This window comes from Miscanthus floridulus, chromosome 4 (genome assembly GCF_019320115.1).
Source record: "Miscanthus floridulus cultivar M001 chromosome 4, ASM1932011v1, whole genome shotgun sequence".
Lineage (NCBI taxonomy): Eukaryota > Viridiplantae > Streptophyta > Magnoliopsida > Poales > Poaceae > Miscanthus > Miscanthus floridulus.
The window spans coordinates 34,305,455-34,322,129 of NC_089583.1; the positions used below are offsets into that span (position 1 = coordinate 34,305,455).

The 16,675-nt window shown below is 42.3% G+C and overlaps 1 long non-coding RNA gene across 1 annotated transcript; it reads right to left on the bottom strand.

Annotated features, from left to right (window-relative positions):
• Positions 1 to 14,978: 14,978 nt before the first annotated feature.
• On the bottom strand, positions 14,979 to 15,898 carry LOC136551292 (uncharacterized). The gene is made up of 3 exons (XR_010782522.1): positions 15,744 to 15,898; positions 15,519 to 15,641; positions 14,979 to 15,276 (listed from the first exon to the last, which is right to left on the bottom strand). It is a non-coding gene; the product is annotated as an uncharacterized lncRNA (long non-coding RNA).
• Positions 15,899 to 16,675: the final 777 nt, after the last annotated feature.

Sequence of the window (16,675 nt, forward strand, 5' to 3'; positions counted from 1 at the left end):
GGTAGAAGTACGGTTTCTCTGGGTTCTCCCTCGCTTCTCGTTGCTTTTTCACTTTTTCAAAGAAACTGTCCATATCTTTTTGTACTGCAGCATTTAATTCCTTTTCACTTTTTTCATAAGACAGTTTTTGGGGAATAACTGGATTAGATGGGGCTTTCTTCTTTGCCGGCTGGTGGGCCAACGGCTTTGTTTGCGGGGCGAACCTCTTAGGAGTTGGCTTCTTCTTAGTCATCAAGGGAGGCGGGGAAGCCGTTGGAGACCTCCTTGGAGGCATTGGAGACCTCCTTGGAGGTGGTGGTAGGGATGAAAATGGATCGGATATGGACAGATATCACCGATATTACATTTGTTTTCATATTTCTATCCGGATTCGGATTCGAATACGGATAGTGTCAACTATGTCAGATAGGATACGATTGGATATTGACATCATAAATATGTGATTTGAGTATTCGGATACGAATATGGTATTGGATGTTGGATATCTGGACTTGGATACGGACAGATCTCAACCCCTCTAAACGGATTCGGTTTCGAATACGGTCAGAAAATATCCGTACTATTTTCATCCCTAGGTGGCGGCGGTGGCGGCGTTGCCACCTGATTGCCCAGAGCACTATGATGATCTAGAGATTGAATAATTAGACTTAGGTTGGCAGAGACCCTGCTATGTGAGTACAAAAAAGAATAATTAGGTATAAGAAATTGTTATTTTTAATCATACATGTCAATAGAAAATTAGTATCCGCACCTATTATCTGGCAATTGAGGAAGCGGCGGTGGACTAGAGACCCCGAGAATAATGATGTAGCGTTTGCACCATAGTATGAATGTCTTCTCTACTTCTCCTAGAGTCTTCTCCCCATCACCTCCTGGAATGTCAAGAGGCAGATCACTAAAACCTTTGTTAACTCTATCCACTGAGACGCTAACATATCCATGTGGTATTATTGCCCTATGGATTCTTGGTGTCTTGGTAGGATCTAGAGGAAAAAAAACACTGAGAGCCACCATAATTGTGGCATTCTTTTTTGGAATATGTAGCTCACATGATGTAAACGGTGCAGTGATGTCATCCACGGAGAAACGTAGCATTACGTCATCTTGATTTGGCAACTCCGTATAAGCGCAGCTGCTTTTCAACTGATCAGGGGGGCTAATATTAATGTTGATTCCTAGATCTGATGCCTGTCTTTGGGCACTCATTGCTATTTGCACTTGCTTTATGATTTCATCCTGCATTCTAGCTTGCATGTTTTTTTTCGCGCTCCTGTGCTTGAAGCAACGCCTCCCGTGACTCATGAACATATCCCTCCAACCTGCTGATCTGCGCTGCTTCCTCATCCTTCCTTCTTTGCCGGCTTCTGTAGGTATCTCTATCGTTAGGGAAACCATGCTCCCAAGAAATGTTCCGTCCTAAACCTCTTGTTCGGCCACTGTGTTCAGCAGTCCCGATGGCATACGTCAATTCATCCTTCTCTTTATTAGGCCTGAACGCACCAATAGCTTTAGCTTGTAGAGCATAAGAAAATCTTTATGTTGCTCTTTCGAGTTTTGGGCCATGAACCAACTTCCTGATCTCTAGGTCCAGTCTTCCCCCATGAGCGAAAAACCAATTCTTCACGCGTTTGAGCCAATTGAGTGATTCTGGTGTGATACCCTTGGCAAGAATGTCCGCTTTCATTTTTTCCCACTTGGGAATGGCAGTCGTGTAGCCACCAGATCCCATGCCATGGTGGTATACCTTATATCGGGCATTCTCTTGGTTCCTTCTCACCCGTTCCTCGCCCTCTTCCGATGTCTTGTACTGTACAAAATCATTCCAGTAGGGCCTCAACTTCGTGAGCGGGCCCCTAGTATTGAAATTAGGCGTTAGGTTCTTCTTGACGTATTTCGTGTATAGGGATTTCTTCCAAGTCTGGAATTGTGTGGCCATCTTCTTCATAGCCCACTTTCAAACTAGCTCCTTCAATTCATCATCGTTGATATCATCATAATCATCCGCTTGCAACGTGAAATGTTGAAGGATATCATCCCAAATTAAATTCTTATCAAGATCAGAGACAAAACTAACATGAGGCTCGTTGATCTTTTGCTTCCATTCGCAGGCACTAATCGAAAGTCTGTCCCTTACAAGGTACCCATAGTGTTGCACGAATTTCCTTGCATGTGGCCCAAGTGGTTTGCCTATCTCGATATTGAATTCCTATATTATGTAGCGCCCCTCCAATGGCTTTTTCGGGCCTCGAATATTTTTGCTTTTCGCCGTTGTGGTCGTCGATCCAGAGGGCTACGTATAAAAAAGAATAAATAAATATCATGTGTACACATAATAGATGATAGATATTCAAATATATATATATATACAATATTCATATATATATATATATAAATATATATACCTCGCTAGTATTTTCTTGCACAACATTTTTTTGGTTATCTTCAAGAGCCAGGTATTGACTCTCGTCATCTATGTCCTGCTGGTCACCATCGGCAAATTGAGTGCCGGTATTGATAATATTCATCATTTCTTCATCCATGTTGTCTCTCGGGGCAGCCATCTAGCTGTTACTCCACTAGATATATCTATAAAAAATAAAATATGTTTCAATAAATAACCATCCGTACTAGTTGACATTGCTTACATGATCATCTCGGCGAGCATTTCTCCACCGAACGGCACCGTACTTGGCCAAGGAAGAGCTCCGATTCTACGAGGAAGGGAACACGGTCTTCCACGACCATTGCCGCTCTCTCTCGTAGAATCAAAGCTCCTCCTTGACGTCCGTTACCACTCGACAGAGCACATGCTCGTCGAGATGAACACGGTCTGCAAGTTCAACTAGTACGGATTTTCTACAATTTTCTAACTATTGTCTAAGTTTTTCATTTCATGGAAAAATTAATTCTAAGATCACGTAAGCCGCCGCTTTGTCGATCCGATCCGATGGGGTTTCACCAGCGCTGAGCGTCGTTTAGGTTGCCTTGTTTGACGGTTCATTCATGATCGATTCATGCTACTAACAGGCACATACAAGAGATCAAAAAATAGCATAATCATGTCCATTATTTTGGTTAACGTAACATGACACAAATGTAACATGACACAAATGCTACTGACAGGCACATACAAGAGAAAATAGCATAATCTTTCCTTGATTTCCAAAACATGTCAGCAGCTAAAACTTGTGAACAGACATCTTTCCTTGGTTTCCAGGTTTCCATTTGTACCTAGCTACAGTGAGGTAGCGCGGGGAAGGCTCGGGCGCGCTTCGGTGAGGCAGCGCAGGGAAGGCTCGGCCGAGCTCCGGTGAGGCAGCGCGCGCGAGGAAGGCTCGGGCGAGCTTCGGTGAGGCAGCGCGGGGAAGGCTCGGGCGCGCTCTGGTGAGGCAGCGCGGGGAAGGCTCGGCCGCGCTCCGGTGAGGCAGCGCGCGCGGGGAAGGCTCAGGCGAGCTCCGATGAGGCAGCGCGGGGAAGGCTCGACGCGCTCCGGTGAGCACGAGCGAGGTGGGGACCGAGGACGAGGATGGCGCACGCTCCAGCGAGGACGAGCAAGGCGCGCTGACCGGCCAGAGAAGAAGAGCGCGTGCGCGTGGGGCCGGTGATAGCATGCGCGCATGACGAGGCAAGGCTAGGGTGGTCGCCTGGGAGCGGCGGCACTGCTGGATCGATCTGGTGGAGAAGATGAGGTGACGGCGTGATGGAGACAGAGAGGAAGAGAACTAGGGCGTGGTTTATAAAGGGATACCTTTAGTCCCGGTTGGATCTACCAACCTGGACTAAAGATTCTTTAGTCCCAGACTATGGTTAGAACCGGGACTAAAGGTCTGAGCTTTAGTCCCGGGTATAGCCATGACCCAGGAGTAAAGGGCATCTGGGCGGGCCGCGAAAACTATAGCTCCACCTTTAGTCCCGGGTGGTTGATCCACCCGGGTGTAAAGGGAGAGCTGCAGATTTCGTGGCCCGCCAAAATGCCCTTTACTCCCGGGTCGTGGCTACACTCGGGACTAAAGCTCCACCTTTAGTCCCGGGTGGTTGATCCACCCGGGAGTAAAGGGGGAGCTGCAGTTGGCTTTCTCCAATTTCCATAAGTTTTTTTCTTTTTTATATATTTCTTTTATATAAATATGCAGAGAGTTATTAATTGCCTAATAAATAAAATATTATCCAAAAAAATTATAAAAAAATTCTTGGACTTGGTTTTGCATTATTATACACAACAAAAATTTGTAAACTAAACTCTTTTGTTTTACTGTATAAATATTTGACATAGTGTAAATAATAATTATAATTTGCACCATGCAAAAATATACTACTTAATTAAAATCATTAAAACTATTGCTTTTCGACTGGAAATTAGTTTTCACATCTTATTAACGTTCATCATTTGGTTTTTCATCACACATTCTCCATGGGAAATCCACCGTCTAGCATAAAATTCATTTAAACCGTAGAAAATATGAAAACACGACAAAAAAATCTAAAGTCACAATTATTACATAATAGGTCTAATACATCACTATATATATCAAGCGGGCACAGTAGTGAACTTCTTCTTAACATATACCCCTTGGTTATGATCATGCCGTAACCATGGAGTGTCCTCATCATTTAGCTAGATGCTTGGGTCTTTGTTCACTGTGAAGGGTGGAATTCGGTCATCCTTTTTATAATCTTCTGATATGTCTGACTTGTCTTCAATTCCGATGATGATACTTCTCCCTAAAAGAACTATGTGGCGCTTTGGCTCATTGATTGGGTCGTTGTTGTTTTTCCCTTTCTTTGGTTTTGTAGACATGTCCTTGACATAGAACACCTGATTCACATCCTTGACAAGGACGAACGGTTCGTCTTTGTACCCAATATTGTTGAGGTCCACGGTTGTCATTCCATACTGGTTGTCGACTGCTACCCCGCCTCCAGTCGCCTTTACCCATTGGCACTTGAACAAAGGTACCTTAAAAGTAGGTTCATAGTTTAGTTCCCATATCTCCTCTATGCGGCCATAATATGTTTGCTTATTTCTATTAGGGTCGGTGGCATCTATGCGGACACCATTGTTTTGGTTGGTGCTCCTTTTATCTTGGGCTACTGTGTAAAATGTATTCCCATTTATCTTGTACCCTTTGTATGTGAGGATATGCCACGATGGCTGCCTAGCCAATAAATAAAGTTGCTTATCAATACTCTCATCACCCTGACATTCTTTTCACAACCAGTCGCTAAAAGTTTCCATGTGCTGACGCGTAATCCAAGCTTTAGACTTTCCTAGAAACTCAGATCGGAGCAACTCTTTATGTGTCTCCATATACGGATCCACCAAAGAGAAGTTTTGTAGAACTATGTAGTGTGCTTTATTAAAATAATTGTCCTGCATACCAATATATGGTTTCTTCCCTAGTGTCCCCTTTCCACTTAGTCTCCCCTCGTGTTGCGATTCAGGAACACCAATCGGGTCAAGGTCGGGAATAAAGTCAACACAAAACTCAATGACCTCCTCTGTTCCATAGCCCTTGGTGATGCTTCCTTCTGGTCGAGCACGGTTGTGAACATATTTCTTTAGGACTCCCATGAACCTCTCAAAGGGGAACATGTTGTGTAGGAACACAGGACCAAGAATGCTAATCTCCTTGACCAGGTGAACTAGGAGGTGTGTCATGATATTAAAGAAGGAAGGATGGAACACCAACTCAAAGCTAACAAGACATTGAACCACATCATTCTGTAGTTTAGCTAGATCCATTGGATCGATTGCTTTCTGAGAAATTGCATTGAGGAATGCACATAGCTTCACGGTGGCTAGACGTACATTTGGAGGTAGAATTCCTCTTAATGCAACAGGAAGTAATTGTGTCATGAGCACGTGGCAGTCATGGGACTTTAAGTTTAGTAATTTCTTCTCTGGCACATTTATTATACCCTTTATATTCGAGGAGAATCCAGATAGTACCTTAATGCTTGCTAGGCATTCAAACATGCTTTTCTTCTCTTCTTTGCTAAGAGTGTAGCTAGAAGGACTTAAGTAATGGCATCCATCATCTGTCTTCTCTGGATGCAGGTCGTCTCATTCTTTCAAACACCGCAGGTCCTGTCGTGCTTCAAGTGTGTCCTTATGCTTCCCATACACACCCATGAAGCCTAGCAGGTTCACATAAAGATTCTTCGTTAGGTGCATCACATAGATCGCACTACGGACCTCTAGGACTTGCCAATAGGGTAGCTCCCAAAATATGGACTTCTTCTTCCACATGGGTGCATGACCATTAGCGTTGTTTGGAACAGGTTCGCTGCCATGTGCCTTTCCAAATACTACTTTCACATCCTTGACCATATTGAGTACATCCTCACTAGTTCAGTTGCCCGGCTTGGTCTGGTGGTCTGCCTTACCTTTAAAATGCTTGTCTTTTTTTCTTAGGGGGTGATTCGTAGGAAGAAATCAATGATGGCCAAGGTACACGACCTTTAGACATTTTTTCAAGAATATACCTTTAATGTCATCGAAACAGTGCATGCATGCATTATATCTCTTGTTTGATTGTCCTGAAAGATTACTTAGAGCAGACCAATCATTGATTGTTACTGTAACACCTTGGGTATTTAAATATTAAAATCTGACATGTCATCATATGCATTGCAAAGCATTTGGCATTTGGTGAAAACTTTGATGTGCATTTACTAAAACAAGTTTACATTTGTGTAATGAGTGTTGAATTGTATTGTTTGACTCAAGTTCAAAGTTTGTCTGGGTTTTGAATTTTTCGAGAAAACCCTGCTTTTCAGTATTTAAACTCTACCCTAAAAATCCATTTCAAAATCTAAGTATATTTTGGGGTTGGGCCCAGAAGCAAAAGTGTAGAGCTTGGCAAGTTAAGCAAAGTTTATCTTTGGAGTTTTTCAAGTTGTTTAGAAAAATTTCGAGTAATTCAAAAAGGCGTAATTCGTTAAATTTCCCTATTCAAATTCAAAAGTTCATTTCAAAATCTAGACCGAATTAGGAGATAGTTATAAAAGCAAAGTTGTAGAACTTTTGATTTTGAACAACTTTTGTTTTTGGAGATTTTTGAGTTGTTATGAAAATTTGAGAGTAATTTGTGAATTTTAGCGAATGGCAAACTTGTAAAAATTGTGAACAGTGTTCACCGCTGAAGCTACATGGCTGGCGACCGTCTTTGGCGTTCCAGGCGCGCGCGTGGTGGCCTTGGCTTCGCGTTGGCATGGGAAAGGCGTCGCCGTGGCTTCTCCTTGCTTCCTTGGCCGCCCTATAAAGCTCCAACGCCGTCGTCGTTGTTCTTCCTTCGCCCTCTGTTTTTCCCGACGTTGCCGATCATCTCTGGTGAGCCCTCATCGTCGAACCAGTGCCCCTGCTATTGCAGCAAAGCATCCATTAGCTCCGCCTTATCCTTACGCGCTCAGCCAACCCATCAATTCAGCTTAATTTCACTAGGAACCACCACTCATCGTGTTTCTTCTCCACGGTCGGCAGCCCCACCGTCGAGCCCGCGTCGCCGTGGCCAGCGCGCTACGGTGAGTCCCTGCCCTTGCCGAGTCTTGCTTCGGCTTCGCCGCAAAGATGTAGTGCTTTGTGACCCATTGATTTCTCATTTTGACCACCACAGCTACCGGAGCATCGCCGTCGTCGAAGATCGCTCCGCCATGACCGCTGTCAACGTCGACCCGTGTCATCGTAGCTTATCCGGTCTTGTTCTTTGCTCCAACATGTTCGTGGTGAGCTACTGGACCTTCCCATGCCCTCTGTTTCCCCGTTTTCGGCTTTATTTCGCCAGCGTAGCACTGCCATGCCACCGCAGCCGCCATGGCCGGCATAGTGCTCGGTCCAGGCAGTAATTGGTCGCGTTTGTGCCACAGATCGGTGCGCCGTGATGTAGTGATCATGTTAGTGCATTCGCCGTCGCCGTTGATCTCGCCATTGTCGAGATATCGCCGGTCAGCGCCATCATCGCCGTAGTCAAAGCGGGAGGAAGGGGATGACAGGTGGGGTCACCATGTCAGTGACTGTGTAGTTCAAAATGGATTTTTCTATTTTCTGAAATAAATAAATAGTGTCTATTTTTGTTATTTTTGTGTAGATTTATTTAGAGCTCCAACAATTATGAAAATTTTTGTGTGACCTCTCTATGATGTAAAGTATTTAAGAAAAATATGAAATAATGATTTTCAGTACTTTTTGAATGTGATAAAAATTGCTCAATTTATTAATAAATGGAATTCCATGATTTTTCTAGACTTATTTACTTGTCCAAAAATTATGAAATTTGTTTTGCCACTTAGTTATCATGTAATGAACATTTACTAAAATTTTGAGCTCAATTAGAATAAGTTGATTTATTTCATAATTTTTAATTAAATAATTAATTCATAAAAGCAAATAGTAACCTTTAGTGATTTAGGTTTTGTTTGTAATTTTGGATTGAGTGATGACCTTGGGTCATTTGTTGTTAATGATCCTTCGCAGTTGATGTATGTGTTACGAAAAAGATTTAGTTTGTTTGACTTGCAACTGTACCGCGAAGGAAAGTTGTATTCAAATTATTAATTTTTGTATCCATCATCGAGCATCATATTTCGTATTCCGCATCATGTTAAACATGGCATTATTATTACGTGTAGTGGACGAAAGTGAACACATGGTAGTTAATCAAGTTGTTGAGGAGGTTATTCCGTCTGTCGAGGTCGGATCGAATACTGGTGTGACGTCGCAGGAATCGGACTTTTCCGTCAATGAAGGCAAGCCTCGGATGCATACAACCCTACCTTGTGTTTTATAAATTAATTTCGCTTTTGCTTTCTGTTACTGCATTAAGTGATTAGGAGTTAAGTAAGAGCCTAATTGGTGCATTACCACCCTTATTATTCCCTAATTACCATATTACCAGTTTTAAACTCGTTTATGCCTAGTTTTGCTTAGCTATGCGTAGAACGATGAAAGTCGAGTGACTACCCGCCACCTGCAAGTTTTAAATGGGACATTGGTTAATTATGTTAGCATGTGATATGGGAATGTGAAGTAATAAATCTAGATCGGGCGGACTCGGTGAGTGTGAGCCACAAGACATGGAGGTCTTGTGAGCGGTATCTTTCCGCCTGTGTCGATTAAGGCATGTCCGTTGTTGAATTGCATGAGGTGAGAATTTGTAGTACTAACCACATACTCCGGTAAGCCTGAACTTGGCAATTCTATTACGAGAAGGGCTACTCGCGCACTGGGAGTGGAGAGATGGCGAGAATAGCGTGTACCCACATGGCAATGGGCTAGATTGGTGGAGTACTGTATTCTCAGGTGGCGCGGACCCGTTCTTATTTTAGAGGATCCGAGGGTAGGTTGGTATATGTAGGTCGGGGACCTGCATATGTCGTGTGGTCTGGAATTCCTAGCTGGGTTTAATCGGTTCGAATCGTCGTTGCTCCTCGATTATGGAGACTCAACTCACTGTTCATCATCGTAGTATTAATAACCGGAACTTGAATAAGGCTTGTGAAGGTGTTGGATATGAAGTTTCATGATCTTAGTGCGGATCGTGTCAGCTTTGTATATAATTCTCAAGAAGTTTTCTATATAAAGAATGTTGTTAAAAGAGCTTTTACGCAAAAGAACTTTGATCATTGTTAAAGCTATACATTGAATCCCTGAGCCTGCATTCCTAAGTTATCAGTTAATATTTTGGATAAGTCTTGTTGAGTACTTTTGTACTCAGGGTTTGTTGACCCTTGTTGCAGGTGAGCCTCATGAGCAGATCTGTTTTGGATCATGCTGCATGACTATCGTTCATTCTGACGATGAGAAGTAAATGTGTGATCCTTGGGCAGGATGTTTATTTTATGTGTTATGTATATATTAATTATGCCACTCCACTACTACTATGGTTTGTAATAATTATCGAACTTAGTTGTAAGGTTTGAAACAACTGGTTTGTAAACTATGTTACCGTAAGACTTCCGCTATTTTTACTCTGGTTTTGATATATGAATAAATGTTGTAATACTGCAATGACTCTGTAACGTGATCCTGCTCGGAAATCGTGGATGATTCGGGGTTCCCCGAGGACACCCGACAGTCTTTTTAAGTTTATGGAAACATATGCATAGATGTCAAGGGTCGTCGGACTATGACAGATGCATGTGTGCCCTATAACTTAGGAGGTTCTGCCACAGTTACAAACAACAATGCTCACAAGTCAAAGTGCTCCTGTTTGTGCTCATCCCACACACGTACACCTAGTCTGTTCCACAAAAGTAGAAGTTCTTCAACTAGTGGCCTCAGGTACACATCGGTGTCATTGCTAGGTTTCCTTGGGCCTTGGATGAGCACTGGCATCATAATAAACTTATACTTCATGCATAACCAGGGAGGAAGGTTGTAGATACATAGAGTAACAGGCCAAGTACTATGACTACTGCTCTGCTCCCTAAAAGGATTCATACCATCCCTACTTAAAGCAAACCTTAAGTTTCTTGCATCATTTGTAAACTTTAGGAATTCTCTATCGATTGCTCTCCACTGGGACCCATCAGCAGGGTGTCTTAACATATTATCTACCTTACGGTCTTCTTTGTGCCATCGCAACAACTTTGCATGGTCTTTGTTTCTGAATAGATGTTTCAAGCATGGTATTATAGGAGCATACCACATAATCTTGGCAGGGATTTTCTTCGTGGGACGTTCGCCCTCAACATCACTAGGGTCATCTCACCTGATCTTATACCACGATGCATGACATATCGAGCATGCATCTAACTTCTCGTACTCCTCGCCACGGTAGAGGATGCAGTCACTAGGACATGCATGTATCTTTTGGATTTCTAATCCCAAAGGGCAGACTACCTATTTTGCTTCGTACATAGTGGCGGGCAATTCGTTATCCTTCGGAAGCATCTTCTTTTGGATTTTCAGTAACTCCCCAAATCCCTTGTCAGATACACCATTCTTTGCCTTCCATTGCAGCAATTCCAGTGTGGTACCCAACTGTTTCTGTCCCACATCACAAGTTGGGTATAGCAATTTCTTGTGATCCTCTAGCATGCGCTCGAACTTGATCTTCTCTTTTTCACTTTCATATTCTCTTTGTGCGTCATGAATGGCCTAACCAAGATCATCAGCGAGCTCATCTTCTGCCCCTACCTCTTCTTTAGCTTCTCCCATTGCAGTATCATTGAAGGCCCCATATTCAGCAATAATGTCATCATCGTCCCATTGTTCTTCTTCATCTTCTTCCATTACAACCCCAGTTTCTCCGTGCTTCGTCCAACAAATATAGTTTAGCATGAAACCCGACTTCAACAAGTGTGAATGAAGACTCCTTCAGCTAGCATATTCCTTCAAATTCTTACATATGGCACATGGGCAGCACATGAAACCATCATGTTTGTTTGCCTCGGCCACACGTAAGAAAGAATGCACGCCCTCAATGAACTCTTGGGGGCGGTGATTAGCATTGTACATCCAATGCCGGCTCATCTGCATTACATGACATACATACCATATTAAAACCTAGAACATAATTAGTTAATTATACGACATGCATGCCACCACACAAGGTATTAATTTATGAAAGTCTCGCTACAATGTAGACAATCCCAACTACCACTAAAAAAACTAAAGCTAAAATGCACTTCAGCAGCATAAGGATTTCACGACCAATCCCAACTAAAGTAGACAGATCATGTGTTTGTTCAACATCTATGGGCTTCTTCCGAAGGATCACTGCCTCATCAGCCGTCGTAGCTGCCTATGCAAGAGAGTTTTGCACGTGTTCACATACTCTTCCTCCCAGTACCAGCCTGAACATCCAGTGCCATCCCACTAAAATTAAAACAAAAAATTAGAACTTTAATCACAATCATCATGAAAATAAGTATAAATTAACCATAATCATAAAATGCGACAAAATAAGTCACATTGCGATCAGGACACTTGTAGAAGATACGGCCCTTGTTGGGACACTCCTTCCTCACCCGGTACTCCATCACAATCTTCTCCTCACACTTGCCGCATGCAATGAGAGGAAGGTCCGGCCTCAGTCGCTTTATAACCTGATGAGAGGCCGAGGACCCAGAAGCAGTTCTCATCTACTCTCTATACTCATTTTTAATATAATATAAATTTCTCATTTTATAAACAAATAAAATAAAAAAACTCTAAAATTCTCTATATCTCTAAACCATGAAGTGTGCTATGCATGCTAGAAATGAAAGCTCAATACTAGTTTTGAATAACTACTTTAACCTTCCTTCATCCAAATATACAAACTTTAAAGTGATTTTGAGCTTAAATGGCTTACAAATAAAAAAAATCGACCATAAAAACCCCACATATATCTAGTCCACAAAATGAAATAACCTACTGATAAAACATGAGAGTATAAAGTTGGTAACCTTTAGAACCGAAGAATCGATGGAGGAATGAAAGAAATCTTGTGATCACCGGTGATGAGGAAGAAGAGAGGCCGGCGATAAAGCAAGAACACTGAGCTCGAAGTGGCTCGGGCTCGAGGAGGAACAAGGGGTATATAGGAGGGGACCTTTAGTCCTGGTTGTAGACAGAAACCAGGACTAAAGGTCCCTTTCTAGTCTCGGACGGGAGCCTCCAGCCGGGAGTAGACTTTTACTCCCGGTTGGAGGAACCAACCGGGAGTAAAAGTTAACCTTTAGTCTCGGTTGGTAGCTCTAACCGGGACTAAAGGACCCCTCTAGCAAAAGCCTGGTGCAGTAGCCGTTGGGTAGGGACCTTTAGTCTTGAAGCTACCAACCGGGACTAAAGGTTTCTCTAGTCCCGGGCGCGAAAAATACCGGGACTACAGCCAAATTTCGAAGTGGATCAAAGATCGTTTCTCTACTAGTGATACTATACCATGGCTGATAAGCCCTGGCTGAAACCAACAAGTAAACAGGTTGTACCTCTTTTATCTTCCCTTTATGGACGCCCTAAAGTGGTGACTTTCATGATTTTGTGGTTTCTCTACACATGGCTAGTTCCAGACATAAAACATGTGGCCATTCCAGACCTATTGACATAAAAACATTCATTGAACTATGGTACGAGTCTTTGGAAGTGCTATTCTAAACACTAAACGGTAAAATAGTCGATCGCTCGTTTTTAGCGTTTAGGCCATTTAGACGGTATTTAAATAGAGTTAAGCACCCTAAACAGTTTGGTATAGTAACATTAAAATATAAAAATATTTATATATGTAAAACTCAAACATGCTTGAAAGTATATGTATATACGTATGTAAACAAATAATTGTTCTACTAGACTATTTTTTGGAAGAAAACTAAATCTCATTCCACCTCATATACTTATGATGCTATTGAAAATTGGGTGCCAAATGTGGTAGTTATAATCCTTCTATTGACTAAATGGTGAGTTAAATGCCTATTTGGCTCATTTGATCATGTTTACCTCAATTCTATTTAGACGGTTTTTAACGGTTTAAACGGGTTTAAACACTCCAACCATTTAATTCACCATTTAGGGCCTAAATGACACGAATGGCCTTCATTTATTGTTTAAACACTATTTAAATTGACTAAATGACTATTTAGGCAAACAGTGCTTTGGTCATTGGATCACCTCCCAGTTGTGGGATCGCTGCCCTATTCTTGGCCCTATCAGCTCAGCTCCGTTGCCCTCCTCATGGCATCTCATTCATATTTGCAGTTCACGGTGCCACATGCCCTAGTTCCATCTGCCTAGTCACCTACAAACTTTGCCCTACTTTCCCCTTGCTCCTCCCTCCCACTCTCCCTAGGGTCGCTCTAACACCTCTAGACTTGTGTTGTCTCTTGCTTAATTCGAATCTATGTAATACATGCTCCCCGCGCACTAGCACACATGTCATATATCCTATCTACATTTTCCATGGGTCCTTTTTGCTATGCTAGGCCCTTGTGCAGTTGCGATGGCGGTCACTGCTAAGAACAATGCTAAGAACGACGGCAATGGTGATGTGGCGTGGTATGTTAGCCACTCTCCTTACCCCTCTTTTGTATTGGGTGATGTAGCACGGTATGTTAGCCACCCTCCTCACCCCTCTTTTGTATTGGTGTCATGTGTTGGGATCTACATGATGGCTAGAGGGGGTGAATAGCCAAGTAAAATTCCACAAAGGTCACATATACTAGATAAAAAAGTTAGAACCAAAGGAGGCCCTAATAATTCTGCTCTAACTAGTGTTCTGCAATCATAGGGTAATCAACAATCTACATAATCTTAGTGTCTAAGTAGTCTATGTTATCAAAGTAATCTATGTTAGGTTGCTAGAATTGAATGCAAGTATGAAAAGCTAGAGAACAAAATCAATCCACACGAGTAACATAAGATTTTATCCCATGGTTCAATAACTTGTTGGTTACCTACGTTCATATTGAGGTGAGTCTTAGAATCACCGCTTCTCTAACTTAAACCTCACTTCGGTTTTGGCTTCAACAACAACTTTGACATTAACTTGCTAGTTACCTACGTCCATATTGAGATGAGTCCTAGAATCACCCACTACACCATAGCCCCAGAATGGTGATGCACCATTGGTCGCTATAGGTGGATACAGCGACGCACTATCGGTCGGTATAGATCTATGCCGACACTTAACTGCTGCTGCTGAAAGTGGCGTCGGGATAGGGTTATAGCGACCGACATACTTTTAGCGACCGATAGTCTGACAAAATGCTGAAGCAATACCAACCAACAGGCTGATGGCATATAGTAGTTTTACCGTCCAACAGTTCAAGGCTAAAGGGATTTATACCAACCAACAATCCAACACATAGATCACATGACGTAAAAATACATTATTAATCTCACATTAACCAAATTACAGTATTCTTTTAGACATGAAACATACAAGGTCACATTCAACATGAGACACAAAATCGAGTCACAATGACATAGCTTAGATTTCATTCATGCCAATTGGTACATGTAATAGTCATGGTGGGTTACAGTATTCTTCACAACACACAAGTCTGGCTTGCACACCTCACAGCTAACATGCCCAAGGAGTTCTTTACAAAATGTTACATCATCCAAAGCAACTAGCCATTGATCATACTTGTAATATTCGTTGGTGTATCTGCTGATCTATAGCACCCGCTAGCCATGTGATCAGTTTCTGCCTGATCCTGTGCCCCTGATGCAGCTGCAGATGTCACTATGTTGTGATTATCATCGAGTTTCCCTGTGAAATTAGATCCAGGGGAGGATCCATTTCTCATGAAATGTGAAGGGTCAGGCGAAGAATCTCCAGGGATTTGGCCTTTACTCTGTAGCACAAGAATAACAAGCATGCATAAGATGTTGGTTGAAAACTATCGATACAATGTTAACAATTCGGTAAGGCAAATGCATTTTTAGCAACAAACACTTGCCTGTGCATTTTTCCAGAATGATTGAAAATACATATTTGACTACAAAAATGTAAAACTACATTCAGACACAGACAATCAAGAATTGACTGTTCCTTTCCAAGTTCTTCAGACAGTATGGGTTAGAGCTGTAGGCATACCTCCTGGTGCTAGGTCTGAATTTGATGTAATGGAACTGGCTAAATTGGTGGGAGATCCTGATGAAGTGCACTTACCATCTTTACAATGGAAATCTGTATGGGTCAAAGTGTCCTGTAAAGATCCTATCAAGATTGGAGGGACATCAGAGGTGTTCATCAACAAACAAGAGAGAAGGATCTCATGGTATTATTCAGATAAATTGGAGAAATTTCCTCCTAACAAACCTGGTGATGATTTGGGTGGAGATGATGATGAGGTCACAGATGAAGAGGATCCTGAATCCTAGGAGAGCCATGGCTGGCTTGAGATTGGTAAATCACCTCCAAGGGGGACAGATACTCAGGTGCCTGGGTCATCAAGTTATCCGGGAAAGAAAGCGGCTAAGGGGAGCATTAGAGATTGTGAATAGAGTGACTCAAATAAAAAAGAGCAAGTAAACACTTCAGAATGCATCATGCCTGACATAGTTCAGGAAAATCAAGCTCTTGCTACAAAGGTGAATAGTTCAGTGAGTGGGATGACATCAAACCAGGAAGTTGAGTTATCCAAGCTGGGTTTCTTTTCTACTGATGATATCTATCATACGCCAGATACAAATGTTGAAGTGTTAGAGATGGCCAATCCAAGGACTAAAAACCTTAATGAACAAGCTGAGGAAGATGTTCAGATCCTAGAGGTGAAGAAAAATTCACAGCCTGTGAAGGAAGTCAATGCTCACAAGGAGAAACCAGAAGATAATGGAGAAGAAGGAAACTGCTTTTATTCCTAAAGGTATACCTTCTATCCCTCCTAAACCCATTTCTGACTCATCCACTCATATTGAGGAACTAGCTAGAGCTTGTGGCATATCATTGGGAGAAGAGGAATCAGCAAGGCGCTGGACGAAGGAATGGGAAGCGCTGGACGAAGGAAGCTGTTAATAGAGTTAATAGCCAAGTATTCTTTTGATTGTATCTGTTTGCAAGAGACGAAAATGTATTTATCACTTTAGTAACATTATGGTTGTGATTAGTCAACTGCAGGACTACCAATTGTGGACTGCAAGTTAAAAATAATAACAGCCAGGGCTGCAAGTTAAAATGGAATTGCAGTGTCCCTACTCTCAAGGAATTACCAAATGCGCGAGCACATTAGCAACACACAAGCAGCCGAAATC